This window comes from Adiantum capillus-veneris, chromosome 2 (genome assembly GCF_014529385.1).
Source record: "Adiantum capillus-veneris isolate H3 chromosome 2, ASM1452938v2, whole genome shotgun sequence".
Taxonomy (NCBI): Eukaryota; Viridiplantae; Streptophyta; class Polypodiopsida; order Polypodiales; family Pteridaceae; genus Adiantum; species Adiantum capillus-veneris.
In genome coordinates, this window is record NC_140932.1 from 62,439,246 (window position 1) to 62,457,301 (window position 18,056).

An 18,056-nucleotide genomic window follows, 5' to 3' on the forward strand; every position below is an offset into this window, starting at 1 on the left:
ACAGAAGAGGATTCGAGTCATACTCTCGATATCTAGAGTGCAAATGAGACTAGATTCTAGTAGTAGTAGTAGTATTTTTAGCACCCAGACATGGTATCAGATTCACAATTTTGTAACATTTTGGTCTCATAGGTCATTTTGGTCTTTTATAGACGCTAATATATTATTTCATTTCTCTCTCTCTCTCTCTCTCTCTCTCTCTCTCTCTCTCCCCCCCCCCCCCCCCCCCCCTTCCTCCTCTGGTCTCATAGACCATTGTCGTCTCCATCATTTGAAAGAAGTTAAGTGATTGATTAAATCAAAACTTAAATTAAATAAACAAAATATCTAAACTACATATGACCCCCAAAGAGATTCATTGTCATTTCTCTCTCTCTCTCTCTCTCTCTCTCTCTCTCTCTCTCTCTCTCTCTCTCTCTCTCTCTCTCTCTCTCTCTCTCTCATGTGTATCTTTATTCTTTTTTTTTGAGGTCAAGGGATTTTAATAAATAAATAAACAAATGAGTAAATTTAACAAAGTTACCTGGAACTTGTGTGTGCTTCGAAGCTGTGTGTGCCTGCACCTGCCACAAAAAATAATAAAATAGTTAGTATAATTAGTATAATAATCTATAGATATAATAAAACCATGAGGTGGTGGGGGCGTGCAGGAGATGCGGCGGGCAGCTCAAGCGACAGGCAGCAGCGGCATTTAGCTCGACACAGGCGGCGTTTAGCTCGACACAAGCGTGGGTGGGGCAGAGCAGGAGGGCCCTCTGTCGGCAGCGCAAGGCATTGTTGTGGGCGCGGCAGTGAGTAGCAACACCTTCCGTAGGTACAGCTGAGTCCGCAAGGCATTGCTGTGGGCGCGATAGTGAGCAGCAACACCTTCCGTAGGTATAGCTGAGTCCCTAAGGGTAGAGCAGGAGGGCCCGTGAAGCTGAGTTCCTAAGGGAAGAGCAAGACGGCCCGCGAAGCTACAATGACATTGATGTGGGCGTGGCAGTGAGCAGCAGCCTCATTGGCGATGATGGGCAGTACTTGCCATAGGAACCCAGCCGGCAACCAGCTGCGTCGACGCCCTCTGTCGGCAGTGCAAGATTGCAGCGGAGACCCTCTGTAGGCTAGTCCATGGTGACTGCTGTGGGCGCGGCAGTGAGAAGAAACAGCAATGGCATGAAGGCAGGTGTGAGCAAGGCTGGCTACTCACAGCACATAGAGAGTATTACCTGCAAACCGAGTGTCTCTGTGTGTGTGTGTGTGTGTGTGTGTGTATCTGGGAGCACAAAATAAGCGAGCAAGGAGCTATATGAGTACGAAACATGAGCGAGCAAGGAGATGCAAGTAAATGAGCGTTCAAAGCCTTGCAGAGCCGCCACCAAGTTGCCTGGAAAAAATTCATTCCCTTTTTCTGGACTTAGCCTTCATTTCGCAGAAGTCGACACGTGGAAAGAAGCAGGTTGGTCGTCATATTATGTTAGTAGATATATACATATATATATACATACACATACACATACACACACATACATACATACATACATACATACATACATACATACATACATACATACATACATATATATATATGTATATGTGTACATATTTGTTTGTGCTGCCCTACCGAGTTCTCCTGAGTTCTCTATAGGAACCTTGCAACCCACATGTAATGCATGAGAGTACGGACAAAAAAAGAATGCTTTACTTCCTTTTGTGCTCATCGAAAAGTCCACCTTAGGCGTTGAATGGTGACTTTGGTCTTTCCAATGTCCATGTCATGTTTCCCATGTGATCTATGTTGGTTTCCTATTTGCTCCACTTTGTGATTTGTGCAACCTTAGGACCCACAATGTACCATAAGAATCAAGACTCGTGAGAGAGAGCGAGAGTGAAGGAGAGAGGCCTCTTCATTATCTCACACGGGCATGGGCAAGAGGGGATCAATGGCTCACGTCTATTTCGGTGATCGAGTGCGATCTGAACCATCCTATGTGCTTTGTGTAAATTCAAAAAAATAGATAAATTTGGGTGCAACAAAACTTGTAAATTTGGACGCCCCTCTCCCCCTCCCCTCTCCCTCCCCAAATTTGAACCTCAGACGCCACCTTTACAAGCCTATCACCTAAACCACCTCACCTATGCGTACTCATTGAAAGCATTGGGAGAAGGGTTTCTTCTATGATAAACCCGTCATTTTGTAAATTTGGGTCAGTTTTAGTAAATTCCGGCAAATTGGTAAATTCGGGGCACGTCGCAAGATCAACGGCCCACGATGCCTGCACTCCTCGACAAAGGCGTGGGCCATTGATCCCCTCTTGCCCATGTGATAGTGTTGAGGGGAGGGATGGAGAGAGAGAGATTGGAACAAAAGGAAAGAAATATTCATCGAGCCTTTCTACATAATCTAGCTTGCATGACCTACCTGTGACATATCTCGCTTGCTCTTACCAATAGTACAATGGTAACACCTTCGACGGCGGCACTGCCAGCTCCAACCATTCTTAAGCATGCCAACACTACCTACATAAGCCCTACATTGAGAGAGAGAGAGAGAGAGAGAGAGAGAGAGAGAGAGAGAGAGAGAGAGAGAGATGTTTTTGATGCATTTCTCTCTTGCCCGTAGGCAATGGCGCTCTTTCTTCTTGTCTATCCATTTGATTTGTAGCCCATTTCAACATACAAACTTTTATTCCGCTCTAATTTGCTCTCTTTTCATGGATAATAATTCTCTCTCTCTCTCTCTCTCTCTCTCAACTATAACCTTGTTTATGTCTTAAAATTAATTTTTCTTTAATTCTTAACCGCGTACATGTGTGTTTGCCTACTCTACTCTATCTACTCTCTCTTAGACTAAGCACACTAATTCCAACTTTATGCATTTAGCACGTGTGTGTGTGTGTGTGTGTGTGTGTGTGTGTGTGTGAGAGAGAGAGAGAGAGAGAGAGAGAGAGAGAGAGAGAGCACTAAGATTGCAACACTATATTCACATACTAAAAGTCTTGAAGCTCCCTTTCAAACCTCACCCCCCCAACCCCCCTCCCTTCCCCCCTCCCAAAAAAAAAAGGTCCAAAATCCCCCACAATTGTTCACATAGTAAAGCCGTGCCACATATTATGTTGGCATGGAGTGACTTAGGCAAAAGCCTTGATGTTAGCGGGTCTCCGTGATGGATGTTTACATCATAGCTTTTTGGTACTAACATAATGTCAATATGCAAAGAAGCGACTCGGGATGGGGCACAAAGACTTAATGAGAGTGTCAATCTCACCAAAGTGAACTCAGACGGTTATTCATACTACGGCAAAAGAAAATCAACCACTTTCTAGTCTGAAAATTAGTCTATGTACGATCTCGCCGCTCTAGGTTATCACGCGTTTTTGAACGAATTTGGAATGCAATGAAACTTAAGGAGAGGTGTTACAACACCTAAGGGTACAATCCTACCAAGCTCTGCAACCATATGGAAAGGTACATAAATCACGATCCATCACAAAAAGTCTGCAGAAAACTGAAACAAAACTATACAAAAAGATCCCCCTTAAGCATAGAAACACTTATCCAAGGTCAAAAGATAAAAAAACAACCATTTAAGACCTCAAATCAATGCATTTAGCTCGCAAGCAAGACTTCGCGAGCCACGACAGAATCGAGAATAATTACAGTTAGATTGTAGAGCGAGAGACAAGGAACACAATGTTTTATTCGAAACTGAATTTTGATTACTAGACAATGAGAAAAGTGGATTACAAATTGTAGTAGCAAGAGGCTCTCACAGTAAATGTCCAATACTCCTTCAAGCTGATGATAATGTGTTAGTCAAACACTGAGGTTTTTGCCTTAAGATCTAAGGGGACTTTTCCGCATCCATTCGGTCACTTACAAGGGAGGAAGACTCAGAGAGGCTAAGAGGGCATGACAAAATATATTATAATTGAGAATCCTTATTAGTTGAATTACACCGCTTCTTTCAAAAAAATGAACGAGTACTACAATATTTGGTGTACATCCGCCTTTTACATGTCAGTCCGCTGTGTCCACCAAACACTCCCCCCTTCTTATTCATTGTACGTCCTCGCGCACTCTGTCTTTGAGTGTCTTCTAGTAGTTGATCTGTCTTTTTTCTAGCATCACAGTGAAGTTCCTGAACTTTTGCAACCTTGCCTCGATCTCCACTTTTGTTGCCAGCTCTCTAAAAGGATTATTGCTGAGAGTGCTCTGATAGGCTATATGTCGGATTGACAGATCTTTAGTCATGGGATTAAATATGGAGGAGTCTGGCCTCCTGCTGCATCAATGGCAGGGCGATCATCTCATGTCTAAGGTTTTTCACTACTTCATCTGGAGTGATCATGAGCAGGGCAACCAATTCCAACACTTTCAGTTCATATTGCATATATTCTTTGTGTGAGGGGTCTTTGACTTTTGAGATCCAACGTTGAATTTCTTCCTTGGCCGAATCCAAGATGGATGTCGTGGCTGGATCTTCAAATTCTTGCGTTACTTTTCCTGTGCTTGTACTTGGCACATCTGTTTGGTGAGCTTCAAAAGTGGAATGCTCAAATCCTCCTGTTTGCTCAAATTCCACTGGGGCTGTTTGTTCAGGCTTTTCTTGTGTTTCCCTTAGAGCCTCAAAATCTCCCCAGGTCTTTGCGAACTGCTTTCTCAAATCTTCAATCTCCTTGTCTTTGGATTTTTGCAGTGCTCTATGTTCTGCTGTCATGATTTGTCTATCATATTTTTCTTGAGCAAGGGTCTTCTTTAGATCTTGGACCTCTTTGTTCAGCGAGGTTGATTTAGTTGTCAAGCTTGAGGAGCTCGGTGTCTCCTACAGGGCTAAAAGGTGGGTCAAAGTCTTGCTGACCACCACATAGGATTCTTGCAGCTTTTTACTCTGCTTTCTTTCTTTGATTAGCTCCTCCTGTAGTCATTGCTGCTCGATTTGCAGACTAGTGTTGGCCTCATTAAAATGATGGACCTCCTTGTAGTAATAGGCCGCATTTATTTGTTCTCTTTGCAACTCTGATTGGAGTTGTAGCTGAACTTTTTGTAACTCCTCTATTTTTCTTATAGCTGAAGAGTGTTTTTAGTTGCTTTAGATGCTTCCTTCTTGGTGTCTTCCAGCTCTAGCTCATGCAAGTTGTAGAGAGATCTTTGGAATTGGAATTGGAGCTTGATCTGCTCTAAATAGGCATCAATGTTGAATGACCTCATCATTTCTGCTCCCTCCTCTACTATAGCTTGTGAATGAGGCGATCGTGATTTTTTTTGGCTTCTTTGGCCATGTTCCAATGTTCCAGCCTCTTCTGTCATTCTTTTCTTTGTTTTCAGTACTTCAGTAGTAGAAGCTGGAACTGTAGTAGTTTCAAGAGGCATTGTCTCATTTTCTTGATCCGTCTTCTCTTGTGACAGCACCTTATCTGACCCTTGTTCTCGAAGGTCTACAACTTCTTCTCTTTTTTTTGTTCTAGTCTCTGAAGGTACCTCTTTGTCTTTTGGAGATTCAAAATCACAACCTTGCTGTTCTAGCGTGTCCTACTTTCCCTTCTCTTCTTGATTATCATCTTCTTCCTTGGACTTCGTAGATTTGTCGGATGATTTGAGATCATTCATGCATGGCCACTTTGCCTCTTCTCTATCTCTTTGCTCCATCTTTTGTTTGAGCTCATTCTGAATCCGCTATCGTATGTCGCTGGTAATATTCAGATTCTCCTTCGCTTCTTGTCTTTTACGTTGTTTGATCCTTTCAAGAGCTGTTGTCTGCCTACGTAGTAAAGAAACGTCTTCTTCTTCCCTTTTCCTCTTTTTCATCGTCCGCTTTTGTTCCCTTATTTCTTTTCTCTTCGTGCTTCTGTTGTCAAATTCTTTCTCTTTGCGCCTGCGCTTCTTCCATTTTTCTTATGTCTTGGGTAAGTGGGATGGCCTCTGCCGCCCAGGCTGTTCTCTTTTTCAATCTTGTATATCTCATGGAAAACTCACTCCCATGATCCTCATCTGAAGACTGGTATTCTGAAGGGGTATCTCTTTCTTTAGACCCCGCTTTCTCGCTATTCGGTGCGTCTGACTCTATCTTCTCAGTGTCAGTGTCCGTTCTTGTTGCGCTCTGCCTTGTTTGTTTAACCTCTGGTTTTGGCCTTGTGGATGGTCTGGCTACCAGTTTTACTGCTCTTTTGGATTTGTGGATCAAATCTATTTGTGCTTCTGTAGGTGGTAGATCAACAATCATTCCCAATGCTTGGTATGATTTGACTCAGCATTGGTCCAACGTTCATGTAGGTCTTGCCCTTTTGGCTCCCCTTAAGATTTTCTTCTACTATGTTGTCAAGGAGGTAGTTGCCAAAGTCGCAGCTAACCACTCTTCTTTTTGCTGAGCCCATTGCCATTACTACTGCCATGTGCAATAGTGGTTCAGTGTATCTTGGTGGCTTTTGTACGTTGAAATGTTGCAATATGAGGCGCAACGGCAATTCTGTTTTTGAGTAGATCAAATCTTGATATGTCAGCTTGTGTCCACTTTGCTTCATAAAGGCTTTGTCGTTATCTATTGCTTTTGTCTTTTGTAACAGATTGTGTGTCCCTTGCTGCAGATGGAGAGCTTCATTGATTATTTTTGCGATGATTTTAACTTCGACTGTCGCTCCATCTTTGTCTGTCGGGGTGGCTTTCCCCTTGTATTGAATAGAGCCTATGAGTTCATAAGCCCTTCTGAAATCCGTTCCCCATGGCGATAGTCGTAGAAAGATATCCAATTGAAGGCACCTAGCCCCTGGTTGCACTTCGGACTTCTAGTGTAGTGTCCATAGTTCCTTTGGAAAGATGGTAGTCTTTACTATCTCTCAGTCCGTTGCTTGAAATCTTTCGATGAATATATTGGCCGGTATTACTTCGAGTACCTGGTCGGTGATATGGGCCTTCTCATTCAAGGATATATCTTTGATCTCATATGGTGGTGCTCATTCAAGGATATATCTTTGATCTCATATGATGGTGCTCCCCACTCCCTTTGTGCTTTCCTTTGAGGCATCCTGAGGTCAGATTTAGATTGGAAACAAGATTTAGCTATTGATCAAAACTATCGAAAAGTTGAAGAAAATGCAAACTTTGACCATAAAATGAAAAATGAGCATAACTTTGTCAGAACTACCCGAATTTTGACCAGTGCATATAGGATTACTATAGGCACAAAGGCATTGGGTAGCAGATGAATTCTGGCAAAAAGGTGCTTGGATCGCGAACCGTGTTGGGAAGCATTTTGACATTTTTTATCCTTTAAAAGTTGGCTCAAAATCTGTCCAGTGCCGAATCTTTCCATATTTTCCATGTTCAAAACCCTTGCTTTGAAGTTTCAACGTTTGATTTCAAAAGTCAATTTCGACTTTCCTGGCTTGACTTATCAATTTTTGTTGATTATTTGTCGTTTTTAGCTTTTTAGTAAAGGAAAAATATTTATAATTATTTTTAATTGGCCAAAATTTTACCAAAATTAGTGTAATCTCTCATACAAACATATTCTTAACCTAGCATTTGGATGGTGTCAATATGGCTCATGATTATGCCTGCTAGGAGTTATGAGGCTCTGAAAAATTGTTAAAGGAAAAGAAAAGAAAAGAAAAAGAAATGATGATAATATATACAGAATCATTATCAAATGATGATCTTGTTGCATCTTCTCTCTCTTCTTAGAGTGAGTCGTCCTAGACAAACATGTGTCAGAGTGCATGGGACGAAGTATGTGTCTATGCATAGCCATATATTATGGCTCTATGATGCGGATCGAGGATATGCATGTGGTAACAAAATGTTGTGCAAGATATGGGTTCTGAACAATAATTTCAGTGGTTGTAGATGGTGAGGTTATGTTGAAGCTGCGTGGTTTGAATAAAAGTACTTGGAGAAGACGAGCCCTTTGTTTGACAGTGGCCTTTAGAAGTTGCGTCCCTGCCTTGCCTTGTGCTTGAGGGCTCTATTTTGGTTGCCAATCAAATTGTTTGGATGTGGTCTTCATGGTCAAGGCATCCGATGAGCCAGGTTGTTTTGGTTTCCATACCCACTTGACTTTGTTTGGTTGTTGATGTTGAGATTGGATTGTCCTAGGTTGCTTGACAAACGCCTTGGGCGGTTTGTCAAGGTCCGATTTCTATTGATGCACCGTGGGTGGGCTTGTATTGCCATGTCATTTGGGTATCCATAATTTCTTCGGATTGGTTTGCATAATGGATTTCTTTACCCAAATTTTGCTGACCACCGTTGGAGAACAGTGATAGATTGGATCACGTGTTGATTGGAGAGGTTCCCATACATAGTCTGTTGGTACACAGGATGGTGGAACATGGATCGAAATCCATGTTTCCCAAACCCTAAAATTAGCAAAATTTTCACAGTAGCATTCCCATATGCCGAAGAACAACTTCCACTAGCTGAAATTTCAAAATTCCTCCCAACATGAATTGCGATCCATGTACCTTTTTGCTAAAATCAGGGTAGGAGTGGTTCACTAGCTAGGGAATGCAAAAGTATGACTAACCATGTAGAAATAATTACAAAAAGGGATTTTAGAATCATCAAATCCTCATGGTTTGTTGCCTTCAGTCTGCAAATGGTCTTTTGGCAGTAATCAAGGAAAAAATGATATGTTTCCAGCAAAAAACTCATGGAGTAGGGTTAGGAGAAGAGTATGAAGCTTCCCCGCTGGCCAGAGCAGCAATTGAAACTTCTTAGGACTTTATTCCAAAGCCAACTAAAACAAAAGGGAGTCCGGAAGAAAATAAAAGACAATCATCAAGGAGATGTAACTTAAAGGTGTAAATAGGGTCAAAGCAAAGCAAAAGGGTACCTGCAAAGTTGTGCAAATTGCCTGGATCAATTTTCCCCTTCAGATGAATATTCAGAATCTGGTGAAAGTTGGTGGGGAGCTAAGCAAAGCTGTGATTTTCAGATACAAATCGTCCAGAATCAAGACAATAACAGATATCAATCAAAGGATGTGCCCAAAAGTGGTTCCAAAAAACCAATATGGTCAAGAAAGAAAAAACATGGCCATAAACTGGAAAATTGAGTAAACACATGAAAAACATGTCCAAATTTGAAAATATTTCACCAGTGTGCTAGGAAGACCTATAGGAACATGTGTGCAAGAGGCTGTGTCAAAATCCTTCCCAACATGGATCATGATCCATGTACCTTTTTGCCCAACCACAGAAAAATCCATATCATCTAGCCCAATATATTCAACAAAGCCAAGCCATGAAGTTTCAAGTCATTTGGATTCCAAAATCCACATCAAAATGCCAAATTTCTCAAAGTCTGAGGATGATTTCCAAAAATTGTACCAAACCAATGATCCAAATCCCAAAAGTTTTGGACCAAGACACCATCTTGATGAACCCTACCAGCTGGTATCATCAGATCTTCATTATGTTTCCTAGAATGGATTGCAATCTATGTTCCCCAAATCCTAAAACTAAAGAAAATTGTACGATAGCATTCCCATATGCCCAGAAACAACCTCCCGTAGTTGGAATTGCAAAGTATTATCATGCCAGATTGATAATACTTTGGTCATCTTGCCTGAGTTGCAAAGTATTATCATGCCAGATTGATGTGGCTTGACAAGTGCACATCCATGGCACGCCCAGAATAATTGCTTCGTTAAGATTCTGATCCTCTACCACATGAAATTGATGAGGATAAACTACTCCATCAATAGTTATTGGTAAATTTACATGTCCCAGACTGTCCATTGTGCCTTTGTTTTCCACTTTGAACCCCATAGTATTTGGCATTAGAGGTTCCTTTGTTAATTTCCTAAAAGTGGAGTAGTTAACAACATTTTCTCTTGCCCCAATGAGTCCATTAATGCACACTCGGTGGTGCCATCAGCAAGTTGCAGCATAATGTGTAAATCCATCCCACCTAACCATGTAGCCTCCGTCTGTATAGATGCTATTGGTGGGGAGTTGATACAGTTGTTCTGTTGGGCCGTTCTCTAAAGGTTTGCCTGTTTCTTCAGCTATAATATTTTGATTTTGTCTTCTTGTTGTGCCTGTTCCCGAATGTCATGGGCTCAACTTCTGTGCTGATCTGCGGCATGTATTGTTTGGAGTCCCTCTGATGTAATCGGAAGAAGATATCCCTTTAATCTGCACCCACTCATCCAATTAGGAATCTCCTCTCCTACCAACGTTGCAAGCTTGATGGCGCCACTTTGTGATATATCATGTATTACAAAAGGCCCATCCCTCGCTTTTTGAGTTTTTTGGAGTGTTGTTTAAGGGTATACACTAAAATGTAATCCCCTTTTTGGAACTCCTTGCTAATCACATGTTGATCATGGAAAGCTTTCATTTTTCTTTTTTGAGCATATATCCTGGCTACCACTCTTACTCTGGTTTCATCCAATTCCTCCAGGGTATCTAGTCTCTCCGACAGCTCGTGTCCCGTCCATCCTAATTGTGTTGCGACTTGTACTATTCTAATTAAGAATTCCATGGGTATAATTGTATTAATACCGAACACAAGGCTAAAAGGAGTTTTCCCGATGGAAGTTCTAAAAGCTACTCTGTAAACCCATAATGCAGTGTATAGCTTTTAGTCCCAATCGTTCCTTGAATCGCTGACTATTTTGGTGAGCATCATGCATAAGATTTTGTTGGTGCTCTCAGCTTGTCCGCTAGCTTGTGGGTGATATGGTGCTAATTTGTGATGGATCACTATGAATTTGTCAGGTTAGCTTTGAATGACGTTGTTCAGAAAGTGTGTTCCCCTATTGCTCACTACTTCAATGGGTAGACCATATCTCGTAAAGATATGTCCGAAAAGGAATTGAGCCATAGTCCGTGTATTTTTTTTTGTGTTGCCTTTGCTTTCATCCATTTAGTCATGTAATCTATTGCTCCTATGATGTATTGTGCGTGCGATCGATGTATGATGAGGCCAATAAAGTCGATGACCCATTTGGCAAAAGCACGTACACCCATCATTGGCCGTAATGGCATTTCATCTCTCCGTAGGGGTGGTTTTGTGCGTTGACATTTATCACATCGTTTGACATAGGTTTCTACATCCCTCAACAGGGTTGGCCACCATATGCCTTAGTGAAGTACTAGCTTTTCCATTTTATCAGTAGAGAAATGTCCCCCTGGCTAGCCCGAGTGTGCTTGTTCTAGGATAACGTAATATTCTCTTTCCGTAGCACACAATCATAGTTTTTTGTCCTTTCCCCACCTATACAATTGGTTTGCGATTAGGAGATAATGTTTTGCTTCTTCTTCTACAATTCTCATTCTTGCCTTGCCCCATCCCTCTGAGAAGGTCTTGTTTCTTAAGTACTCAGTTATGTGAGTACTCCATTTGGGTGCTTGTGCTACTCAAAACAGGGTGGCATGTTCCACTAGAAGTTGTTTTGTATAAATATCACACGATTTTACATAAGTATGGATGCTGTGTTCTATGTTTTTCAAGTAGACTCCTAGTCTCTTTAGCCTTTGGTATGTTTTACGTTTCCCCATCGGGAAACCCCATATGTTGTATATGAGTCTATTTGAGGTAGTATTCGTATTCTTTTGGCTGTTCACATAGTCTCAAAATCCCATCCTTATCGTGCTTGTAAAATCGTCCTGCTAAAAGATGGAGATTTCTTGTTTGATTTATTATTGATGGTTGTATTTCCACCTGTAATGATCTGATTGTGAGTAAAGGAACGACCTCTTCACTCCACCTCGGAACCATTTCAAAGTTAAACAGGTACGAATCTGGAAGATCATCATCAATAACTTCAGGTGCTTCCCCATGGAATAGTCTCGAAAGATGATCTGCTCGTGTGTGTGTGTGTGTGTGTGTGTGTGTGTGTGTAGTCCCCTTTTTTATGACTACTGTGAAGTCAAACTCAAGCAATACTATAAACCAGTGAACAATCCTTCTAGTGTTGCAAGGTTTGTTTACCAAATATAATAGTGCTTGGTGATCTATGAAGAAAACAAACTTGTTTGCAAGAAGGTAGTGTCTAAATTTTTTGACAGCATATATCAATCCTAGACCTTCTCTTTCCATAGTGGTATAATTTTTCTCCGTGTTGTTCAACTGCCGACTATAGAAAATGGGAAAATCCATTTTCTTCTCTCCTGGCTGGGCTAATATGCATCCTACGGCATAGGTTGATGCATCAACATGAACATGAAAGATCTTGCTCCAGTCAGGGGCTTGCAAAATTGGAGCAGAAATGTTGCTGCTTCAATTTGTGAAAAGCCTGCTCGCATTCTTCTGTCCATTTAAACTTAGCAATGAGGACTTACAAAACAGCTTAGCTATTACAACATACATGTATATGAAGCGCATGTGGTACCCACAATGTCCCATAAATTCCTCAACTTCTTTCATTTTTGTTGGTCTCAGTAGTGCGACAATTATTTGTATCTTTTCTTGAACAGTGGAATTCCCATTCTTGGACACAATGTGGCCCAAAATTTTACCTTGTCTTACCATGAAGACATATTTTTCAGGGTTTAAGCAAATACAATAAGTTCTGCACTTTTTGAAGACTTTCCCTAAATGCGTTATGTGATCACTTCTCAGGTGAGAATGAACACAAAGATCATCCATGTATATCACTACAAGAGGTTGTGTGCACTTGTGACGCTGTGAGCGACAAAAATACATTGGGTTTTTATACTCCCTAGCGTCGCTAAGACCGTCGATACGGGAACGTTGCTATGAGCGTCACTATAACCGTCGCAATGATCATCGCTATAGGTGTTTCTATATAGCGATGCCTATAGCGACGATCATAGCGACGTTTATAGCGACGCTGCAGAGCCTTATATAGAGACGGTCATAGCAATGCCCGAGAGATTTTTTTTTTGGTGGCAGGGCATTGAATTTCCTACCACGCATCAACCATATTGAATGTTTCATTAATTGATTCACCTTTGAAAGAAAGTGCAAGCTTAGATATAGACCCAAAGTAGTCACCCACAAGACAATATAACCATTAACTCCATCATCTATAGTATTGTTTGCAGAATAAAGATACAAAACTGACAAAAGTAAATTGATGACAAAAGTAAATTGATGAAAGTAAATCAATGACAATTGTACACATCATAGGCAAAATCACTTGATTGTTAAACTTTGCAAATGTAATAGTTACAACACCATTGTCATTATTGAAAAAATATACATGGTTTTCAAAAAGACGTATAAACGTCATCTCATGATACATATGCTATGAAGAAAGGAAACTAATGCTATCTAGCTACGCCTAAACTGATGTTGTCTATCAGACGTCTCATCGCGTCCAAGCGACGTATCTATCGGATTCTGCAAAAAAAAACAATAAGACACCTTTCTGTAAGTAAACATATAGCGACGTTTATAAAACAATACAACAAATAGAAAAGAGTAAACCCTAATACTAACCATGCTGCCGCGAGAACTCAGAATGTCCATCAGGGCATTCAAGCCCTTCCTGCCTGCATACTCGCGCTCGTATGCTGTGGGGTGACGTCCTGTCATGACCACTGTCAAAACATACAAAGAATCCACTATGTTAGAATTTAAAAACCCCTAAACCCTAAACTATCAAACCTAAAGAGAAATGAGAAAACACTTACAAAATCAGCCTCAAATGATGCCCACCTGTCGCTCCCCAAGTGGTGCTAGCTCCCTGCCTCTACTCGCGCTCTGGCTGCCTCCTTTTGTTGCTTCCACTTGTTGGGATTCTCGCGCGCTGCTTTCTTCGCATTCTTCCAATCTTCTTTTGCCAGTCAATCTGGTATGTTCCACCCATGCTTAGTTTCGGTTTTCACTTCGAAACGTTTGTGCTTGCAGTATTCACGCATTCGAACCTTCATCAGGTCTTTATTGAAGCGGTCATCCCGTGTTGGAACGGGAAACTCGTCATGAAGCATGCTGATGACTTTGTTTTTTAAATCACTTGGTACTTCACTCCAGGTGTTTAGTATGTAGTGTTAAACACCTGAGCGCAAAGATCGCGCATGCGCGAGATCACCTTCTTGCCTTCATCATCCAAGATGATGTTGTCGCTGAAGTCGACGGAGTAAGGCAAACCCTCTTGCCGGTGACACTTGAACCTGGGTGTCCCGGCAGGGGTCTCTAGTGGCGTGTTGATAGGGGTACGGACGTCAGGTGTCTCCACTGGAGTCTGGGCCTCGAAGCGAGGAGTGTCGACTAGAGTGACTCCTGGAGGAGTAGCTAGTGGTGTGTAGCCGCTAGGAACGATCAGCAGCCGCACAAAACCTGGTGTAGATGGCGATTCCGTGGCTGGTGTGGGGGCGGGCAAAGAAGGGGAGGGTAAAGAGTCTCGTCGAACACGAGGCGGTTTTGAGGCATCGGCGGTGGCATCCCCACAACAACCGCCCCCGCAACCACTAGAGCACCGGTGCCTAGACGAGTGTGAAGATCGTCTCATCGACACCGAAGATTTGGAGCGTGCTGAATGCTCCGAAACAGAGGGAGATGCTAAAGGAATAAGAACGCGCGATGGTGCACTAGAGCAATGACACTCTACGTACCACTGTCTCTACTCGGTTGACAAAGAAGAAAGAAACTGCTCATCATCCATACTTGCATTAAACACACGAACATTTAAACTTAATATTGAATGAATGGAGAAGAAAACATGGACAAGTAGAGAGAGAGAGAGAGAGAGAGAGAGAGAGAGAGAGAGAGAGGACTCATAAAGGGGGAGGGATTCCTGTGTAGAGAGATTTCATTGAATTTATGTGAATTTGTAAAAGCATTGCGCTCCGGGTGTGATGGAGACTGAAGCTGCATCGTGAAGGTCTGCTCATAGAAGTTGCTTGCCCCACCACTAAATATAATTGATCGGGTAAAAGAGACGCTGAGAAGCAGTAGTAGTGATTCTTAGTGTCTCTTTCACCCGATCAACTAGATCTAGTGGTGGAACGAGTAGCATCTATATTGAGCAATCCAGCTTCGCGATTGCAGCTTCAGTCTCCATCCCACTCGGAGCGCAGTGCTCGTCGTCTCTGCTTGTGAGAACATACCAAGAGCATACGTACCTGGAGTGGACGCAAAGACCATTAAATACAATGACGCAATGACGCATATAGATAGAAATGAACAAAAAGCCACGTGAATACAATGACCATTATAAAATGAAGCTAGATTGTTCATATACAATATTTATGGCTTTAAGAGGTCTCTCTCTCATCCTCGCAAAGCTCAACATAACTTCTTATATCTATATAGAGCTCTCCGTTTAAACAGATGTACTCCATTTCATTTTGTAGATCCTCTGCATGCACCCATAGAGAGTAGCAGCTTGATGCTCGTCTGGCACCACCTCAACGGCTTCTGACTAAGCATATTCTCCGATCTCCTCCATTGATGCCACTGTGATTGGCACATGGTAGCCTTCATACATCCGTGCACTACAAGGGGCTACCTCTATGACGTACCACCAGTTTGATGCAGACTTTGAAGGATGAAATATCACCTGCCAGAGCCACATAACTTACATGAGAGCTTCCAAGTACATAGCTTCTAAAATTGGATGTTAACTATTTACATAATTACTTGTTCACAATGCTCGGATAGTACGAAAGTGTCTCTTAGGTCAGTCCATTTATTAGTTGAATCTACCTCAAGAAAACCAGACTCTCCTATATGCACAGTAGCGTTGCAACCCTCCATGATTATCTTGAACCATTGCATGTCAAACAAGTCGACAAAAAATCCTCTATAATCAATCCTCAAAATCTCTTGTAGCGTGCCGAAGTATGTGAGTTCCGCCACCACAGGATCTGCATCAGAGGACCGTCGTTGACTAGACTGTTCAAATTCTGCCATGATTCCACAATCTTGAGTAAAACGCTTTTTGTCGATCCGTTCCACCCTAAAATGTCGACCTTTACACCATGCTGCTGTGTATGACTTATACTACAACCAAAAAAGATTATGAGTGGCCGTTCAAACATCTAGAAAGTCACTAGTCATACACTGCAAACTTACCTTGGATGCGCACCCCCAAGAGTACTCCCACTCCTTCTCAGTCACTTCTTCATTGCACTGTTGTCCGCTTTTCAATTGGTTGTGCAACCATCTTAAGCTCATGAATGTTGGTAGGCTCTCCAGACTCGTCGAATAGTGCATCGGTGGTCATCTTCCCCATCTCCACTTGATTCGTGCCCTTTGTCTCTCTTGCTTTGCATCCTCATATTGTGAAATCCACTTTTGCATCCTGGATTGTGAAGCATGCAAAATTGGTTGATTTTAGCCTCTAGATCTTCCATCATCTTCTTCTCAACACCGAGATTGCATGACAATCCCAGATATGCACTCATCATCTATGGTTCGCCATAGCGTGTCCTGGGCTTTATCAAATCCGTCTAGCCACTCTCCAACGTACACTAGGGACTCTGATACCAGCCAATTCTGCCATGCTACCCTCCGGACGTGCCTTCTGACGCACATATCCCTTGAGCGTTTTCATGGAATGTTCTAAAAAGAACATCCATCTGGAATGTACTGTGCCAGCTGTTTCCATCCCATCAACTATGTGAACAAGAAGATGCACTTGAATGGTTAGCATGGTAGTGGGAAAGTGTTTCTCAAACATGCACACAACCTCCGCAGCGTTGATCTCCTTTTGTGATATCCATTGCACCAACTTTGCAAGTTTGTAGATTGTGTTACGGACGTCAAGAGACAAACATCCCTGAATGGCCACCAGTAAAATAAACTGCAAAACACGTGCAACAATGATATTAAAGTCCACACACAAATTTGTTACACAATTCCCACTATGATATATTCCACTATGAACATACTTGGCATATTTTATGCTAGTCGTGTGACTTCAAACCGGTAAGCTTTCCTTGTTTAGTAAAACACGTTTGGAGCGAGTACATTATGCCAGTGGGGGTCCGCAAAGATCAAATGTTCTCTTTTACTTTGCGTTCTTGGACTCCTGTGAAAATCCATGGCGATTTAAGGAGTTTTATCGATCCATCGGATGCTATTTGCAGCCAATATTGCTCCATATGATCCACATTTCTAAGGTCAACCATGGCTCCCAAAGTATCTTTCTTGCTGGTCAGATGGTCCCATAGTAGATTACCCACATTCTTGAACATGTGCATTGGATCGAGCAAGTGATTGATCATGAGTCGGGGCCAATATAGTAACTTGTACCATAGAGAGAGTCTCTTCATCCCTGGGGGCAAACCGTCATCACACATCTCTTCTGCTCTAACCATGCCTGTGCAAACATCCTCGGTGGCTCTCTTCCCAAAAAGCCGTTGCGTAACATATGATTCTCTGGAAGATACGCTTGATGACCTTCGTAGATTTGCTTCTTCAATGAGGGCGCCCGACGTGCATTCAATCTAGGTCCACATGTGACACATGCTCTATATCCGCTTGTTTGAAGCCTTGCATGTATACACATGATAATAGATAAGCTTGAGAAAAACCAAGATTTATAGTGTTTGAGTTTAAGTGTAAATCACCTGAGCATTCTGTTAGTCCGGGATAGTCATGCATGGTCCACATTAGAATGCCTCTGATCAAAGCATTCCATCAACCTATGTGTTGGCTCATATCCACCACTTCTATGCCAATCCACAATTGTTGTAGCTCTTCCAATAGTGGACAAAGATACACATCAATATTCTTCACTTTATACTGCCCCGACACAATCAAGCTTAGCCATAGGTGCCCCTTCTTCGTAGTCAACCAGGGGGGAATGTTGTAGTTGACGATGACAACGGGTCATACACTGTAAGATGTTGATCTTGGACCAAATGGATTTACACCATCCATAGCCAAGCCTAGGCTCAAATTTTGAGCTTCCCTGGCAAAATCTAACCATGTTTCATCTATATGTTTCCAGGCTACGCAATCTGCAAGAATTCGTAGCACACCATACGAAGATTTATTCTCCTCATGCCATGATGCTAGGGCGGCCATGGACTTACATTCTAAGAAATGCTTGATGTGAGGAAGTAGAGAAAAATTTTGCAAAACCTTTTGTGGATTTTTTTTTTGGTGGAGATCTACTCGATATCTCTCGGCAGAATCACATTTCGGACACTTCTCCA